The sequence below is a fragment of the Lolium perenne genome, chromosome 1 (assembly GCF_019359855.2).
Source record: "Lolium perenne isolate Kyuss_39 chromosome 1, Kyuss_2.0, whole genome shotgun sequence".
Classification (NCBI taxonomy): Eukaryota; Viridiplantae; Streptophyta; class Magnoliopsida; order Poales; family Poaceae; genus Lolium; species Lolium perenne.
In genome coordinates, this window is record NC_067244.2 from 74,904,665 (window position 1) to 74,911,286 (window position 6,622).

Below are 6,622 nucleotides of genomic sequence, written 5' to 3' on the forward strand. Positions count from 1 at the left end.
CCTTGGTGGTGACTGATCCTACCACCAAGTCTTCACCATTCACCATGCAGCTAGCTGAACATGAGCAGGACGAGCTGTCGCCCCTGCTAGCCAACCTTTCCGTCAGGTACACTGATAATTATCTCAACCACAGTTATGCTCATTGTCTACGTTCCAAATCAACATATACGTAGTGTTATGCTCCCTCTGTTTTGGCAAATGACATAAAGGCAATGAAAGATTGGTTAGTAGCACGTCGGCCGGCGGGGTTCACGCCTTTGGAGCCTTCGTCGGGGTCTGCTACCTCCGTGGTGCTTGGGGCGTCTCCGACGCCGAGTCGCGTGGTGGTGGAGGCGACGCCGGCAGCTTCATCTTCGGTGCCGGCCGAGGAACCGGCGGTGCGGCCGTTGATCGCGGCAGGTCTCGAGCCGCGATTCAGTGGGCCGCAAGGTAGATGGGCCTGGTTCGGTCGGGCCGTGATGGCTGTGCAGAAGGAGCCTCGCTGCGTCCCTCACGACAACAGCATACGATCACGGGCGATCGACCAGTTCTCGTATCGTTCCAGAGACATCTTCGCCGCCGCCACTCGACCTCAAGCCGCCACCGTCGAACCATCGTCATCACCCGCATCTACGCCATCCCAAAGTGCAGGGCTGCGGCGATCCTTCGCGCAAGTCGTCGTTGGGGTCTCCTCGTCCGTGGAGATGGCCGGGGCTGCGCGGCCTCCTGCGCCTCCCGGGGAAGCTATGGCGGCGCCTGGGCCCGCTCCGGCTGCACCTGGGTCAGCTGCTTCGGCGGCCGCCACTGCTGCTGCTTCGGGTCCTTTCATGGGACCTCCTGGATTTCAAGGTTGGCTGGAAGGGGTGCCGTTGCAGCAGCCCACACCTGCCCCAAGACCGGTTGCGCCACCGCCGAGACCGACAATGGGGTATCGGCCGCCAATTCGGCCGCCGGCGGTGCGGCCGTTGATCGCGGCGGGTCTCGGGCCGCGATTCAAACCAGCGGACGCGGCACTGGAGGCCTCCTCTGGAGGGCCGCAAGGTAGATGGGCCTGGTTCGGTCGGGCTGTGATGGCTGTGCAGAAGGCGCCTCGCTGCGTCCATCACGTCAACAGCATACGATCACGGGCTGTCGACCGGTTCGTGGTGCTGGAGGAGGTGCTGCCGACTTCGGAGGACGCTTCGCTGCCGCACCATCTGGATGCGGGGAAGCGGACCTTCAGGGTCTCGCCGTGTCCCGCGAACGGACCCGTTGAGCCTGTGATACCGCCTCCACGGGCGGAGGGGCAAGCTGATGGACGGAGGGCGCTTCTCCTTCGACACCTTTTTCCCCCGCGATGGGGGACTCGCCTGGGGCTGCTGTGATACAGGGGGCTACATCACCTTCTACCCCTGTATCGATGACCTCTTCTCCTTCACCGTCTAGGTCTCCACCTCCCTCGACTTCTCCATCGCCGGTCTCCACCCTGCAGCAGCCACCACCCACGGTCCCTCCTCCCGTTGTTCAGCCAACGGTGAGGCGGAGTGGGAGGTACGCTCTTGCGGCGGATGGGGCGGGGGCGACGGATGAGGACGCCATGCAGAGAGCCATGAGGCGTAAGGCTGAGAAGAACCTCGACACGGCAGGTACTAAACAACCGTCCAAGTCATTTGTTTCTTTTTCAAATACTCGTATTTCTTCAAATTTGAGTAGCATAGGGGTTAATATGGGTAGTCGGTCTGATGAGATTTCAGTTTCGGCCAATGTGTTGAGACAGACGGAGTTTGACCGTCTAACGGTTGTTCCGAATGTCTCCAGTGGGCATGAAACAACAGTAGTAGACGATGAGGAAGAGGATGACATCCTAGATGGTCAGCTTCTCTCGGCTATTATTGGTAATATTTCAGAAGTCGATTTAGAACACGTGGAGCTTAGTTCTGCTCTACAATCTTCTAAACGTGGTTCTCAATTATCGGCTAGAAAGAAATCTCGTAGATATAGCAAGAATACTAAATCTAAAATAGTTTCTCGATGAATGGCATGTTTCGGAATAGCAGAGGTCTTGGTGACTTGGCTAAGCATTCCCACATTGCCGATGGTTGTAGAGATTATGATTTAGATTTCATTGCTATATCGAAGATGGGCAGGCGAAATTTCACACAAAGTTTTCTCGACCGACTGTCAGGCGGGATTAACTTTCAGTGGTTTTCTCGCCCGCCTCGTGGTAGGTCCGGTGGCATTTTACTTGGCGTCCGTATAGACACCATGACTGTCTTAGCTAGTTCTGATGGAGAGTATCACATTAAGCTCGACATTCAGAATAAAGCAGACGGTTTCACGTGGAGTCTGGTTGCTGTATATGGTGCCGCCCAGGATGCTTTTAAGGCTAACTTTTTACGTGAGTTGGTAAATCTTACAAAAGATAATCCTTATCCGATTATAATCGGAGGCGATTTTAATTTGTTGAGATTTCCTCATGAGAAAAGTAAATGCCGTTTCGATGGACATTGGCCTTTCTTATTCAACGCTGTCATTGATAGCCTTGATTTAAGAGAAGTGTTTATGTCCGGTCGACAGTTCACTTGGGCCAACAGCTTGCCTGAACCCACATACGAGAAACTAGATCGCGTGTTGATGGATACCGAATGGGAAAATAAATACCCTATGGTGTTAGTCCGTGCACTAGAACGTATTGAAAAACTGTCTGACCATGCTCCCATCCTCCTAACTACTGGGAATCCCCGTCCTGTTTGTAAATGGCCGTTCAAATTTGAACTTGGCTGGCTACATCGAGAGGGATTTCATGATATGGTTAAGAAGGTTTGGGAGAGACCGGTCGGGAGCAGCACTCCAATTTTGAGATGGAATAATAAGATGCGGACAATGCGCAAACATCTCTCTGGTTGGGCTGCCCATACGGCTGGTATCCTTAAAAAAGAGAAGGCTCGCTTATCAAATGTAATTGATGAGCTTGAGGCTGTTGCGGAGGTTAGACCGTTGTCTACGCAAGAGATTGAACTTAAAAATCAATCAAATGCGCAGATGGCGAGTCTTCTTCGCGAGGAGGAACTCAAATGGTATCAACGTTCCAAAGCTCAATTCATATTGGAAGGAGATTCAAATACGCGATATTTCCATGGCTTAGCCAATGGGAGACATCAGAAAAAACGTATTCACTCTCTTATTCAAGATGAAGGGTTGATAGAAGGCCATGAGCAACTGAAATCTTACATTACTAATTATTATAAAGGTCTATTTGGTCCTCCGGAGGAAAGCACCTTCTCTCTTAATGAGGACTTAACGGACGGTATACCGCAAGTTTATATGGAAGAAAATGGTCTACTAACCGCACCTTATACTGAGGAAGAGGTTCAGAAGGCAATTTTCCAAATGGAATGCAACAAAGCACCGGGTCCTGATGGTTTTCCAGCGGAGTTTTATCAAACTTTCTGGGATACGATTAAATCGGACCTTCTAGATTTGTTCAGTGACCTACACATTGGACAACTAGAATTATTTCGTCTAAATTTTGGTGAAGTAATCTTGTTACCGAAAGTTAATGAGGCGGAAAGGATTCAACAATATAGACCTATTTGCCTCTTAAATGTAAGTTTCAAGATTTTCACGAAAGTGGCCACCATTAGACTTCATACGGTTGCGGATCATGTTGTCCAGCCATCACAGACAACCTTTATGCAAGGAAGGAACATCCTTGATGGAGTGGCGGTCTTGCATGAGACGGTACATGAGATGCATTCTAAGAAATTAAATGGGGTTATTTTAAAACTAGATTTTGAAAAGGCGTATGATAAAGTCAAGTGGTCTTTCCTACAGCAGACACTCAGGATGAAAGGTTTTTCTCCAGAGTGGCGCGCTCTAATAAATGATTTTGTGTATGGAGGTAGTGTCGCAATCCGGGTTAATGATGACACCGGCCACTATTTCCAAACACGAAAAGGGTTACGCCAAGGGGATCCGTTATCACCGATGTTGTTTAACATTGTAGCGGATATGCTGGCTATACACATAGAGCGGGCCAAGGCTGATGGCCAGATTGAAGGAGTGATTCCACATCTGGTTGATGGTGGTTTATCTATACTTCAATATGCCGACGATACAATTCTGTTTATGGATCATGATCTTCAAAAAGCTCAAAATCTGAAATTAATTTTGGCGGCTTTTGAGCAGTTGTCAGGATTGAAAATCAATTTCCATAAAAGCGAATTGTTCTGTTTCGGTGATGCCCAAAACGATACGGCTCTGTATACAGAGTTGTTTGGGTGCGGGTAAGGCCAATTTCCTATTCGTTATTTGGGTATTCCGATTCATTATCGGAGACTTACAATCGCGGAATGGAAATTAGTGGAAGAAAGATTACAAAAACACCTTAGTAGTTGGAAAGGTAAATTGTTGTCCCTAGGAGGAAGATTGGTACTCATTAATTCGGCACTCACAAATATGGTACTGTATATGTTATCATTCTTCATCCTACCGAAAGGAATTCTGCATAAACTCGATTACTATCGATCCAGATTCTTTTGGCAAGGGGACAGCGAGAAAAAGAAATATCGACTGGTTAAGTGGAGTATAGTTTGTAGTCCCAAAGATCAAGGAGGGCTTGGAGTTCATGACCTGGAGGTCAAGAATTCAGCTCTACCGGGTAAATGGTTGTTTAAGCTACTTACTGAGGATGGGACTTGGCAAACTATTCTTCGGAGAAAGTATATCGGTTCGAAGACATTATCCCAAGTGGTTTGGAAACCTGGGGATTCTCACTTCTGGGCTGGTCTTATGGCGACAAAAAATGTATTCTTTCGCCATGGTACTTTCTCAATCAGGAATGGAGCACAGATACGGTTCTGGGAAGATGCTTGGCTAGACAATGCACCCTTAAGTGAACAGTATCCTGCTCTGTATAGGATTGCTCGTCGACAAGGTGATACCATTGCTACTGTAATGGCTACCTCACCTCCAAATGTGACGTTCAGACGGGTTTTACTTGGACAAAGACTTGTGGCATGGAATACACTAATTCAACGGCTCGGAGATATTCATTTATCGCCTGAACCAGACGAATTTAGATGGAGCCTTCATGTAGATGGTACTTTTTCCGTAAAATCTTTCTACAATGCGATCCTTCTTTCTGATTTACCAGTTGATAGCAATAAGAAGATTTGGAAGATGAAGATACCATTAAAAATTAAAATATTTAGATGGTATCTTCGTCGTGGGGTTATTCTCACCAAAACAATCTTGTTAAGCGGAATTGACATGGAAGTACACGGTGTGTTTTTTGTCATCAGGACGAAACAATCAAACACTTATTCTTCCAGTGCCAGTTCGCGAGATCTATATGGTCAGTCATCCAAGTAGCGTCTACCCTGTATCCTCCGACTAGTGTCGCCAATGTCTTTGGCAATTGGCTTCATGGTATGGATTCAAGGCTTAAGATGCTTCTTAGGGTGGGGGCGCTAGCAGTTATCTGGGCGCTTTGGCTATGTAGAAATGACAAGATCTTTAATGACAAAAATTGCTCTTTGTTGCAGGTCATCTACAGATGTACATGTATTCTCCGTTCATGGTTACCTCTTCAGAGAGTGGAGAACCGAGACCTATTTACGGAGGTCTGTACACGATTGGAGGCTACGACGAGGGATACTTTTTTCCTACATGGGTGGCAGCATAATCTACGGATAGATGCCCCACCTACACCTTAGGCGTTATATGATTCATCGTTCCGATATGTATCTCGCCTAGTTTTTGTTATTTATCCTTTTGGACTTGAGACAACAAAACAGCTGTGTGCATCCTGGTTATGCAGAGGCTGGATGTAATTGCTTCTTAAAGTAATAAAGCATCCTTTATCGAAAAAAAAGCTGGAGCACGGGGCCGTGGCCATCCTTTTTTATTTGAGAGAGAAGAGGATATTATTGCAAGTGGATCCCACTAAAATTTACACAAAAACCCAGAAGGAGAACCATCTTCTCCCTTGATCATTATTGACTGCCACATCAGCCTGACAGCAGGACCCACATGTCAGTTTGACGATTAAACCAGCATCAGAGTGGAATCTATGCTATTTGTAACGTGTTAACTCTAGAGTGGTGGTTTTTTGAAGAAAAAAAAAATCGTAAAGATGTGGCTTTTTGAAACAACTGCATGATATGTGGTGGTTTTTTGTAATTTTCTCTTGAAACAGTGAACTAGATCATACTTCCAATGTTCCATTTTTTTTATTTCTCAAGAATAGCTTTCTGCGACAGAGCTTTTTGTAAGCAAGTGTTGCTTGCATTTCATATAGTACTCTGAAAATCTCAATTATGCATGATTGTAAATAGTAGTTGATTCTTTGAAAAACGAATTCCTTGGGAGGCAACTCATGTTTCTGTCTGCTTGTCTATTTTTTTGTTTTGCTAAGGTTTAAGCAACAAGATTTGTTCAAGACACAAATTCCTTACCGCCTCTTATGTGGGTGATGTTGGTGGCAGAGATTCCTCAAAATCTGGTTCCTACTGAAGATTGAGAGAAAGGAGTTTCCACAGTGAGGAGATTTGTCATATTCATGGTTGGAGTTGTAGAAGATTTGGTGTTTTTGGCAAGGCGATGATGGCAGGCTAGCGGAAAGGGGACCATTTCATATAGCTTGTACTCGTAGTAGAATTCT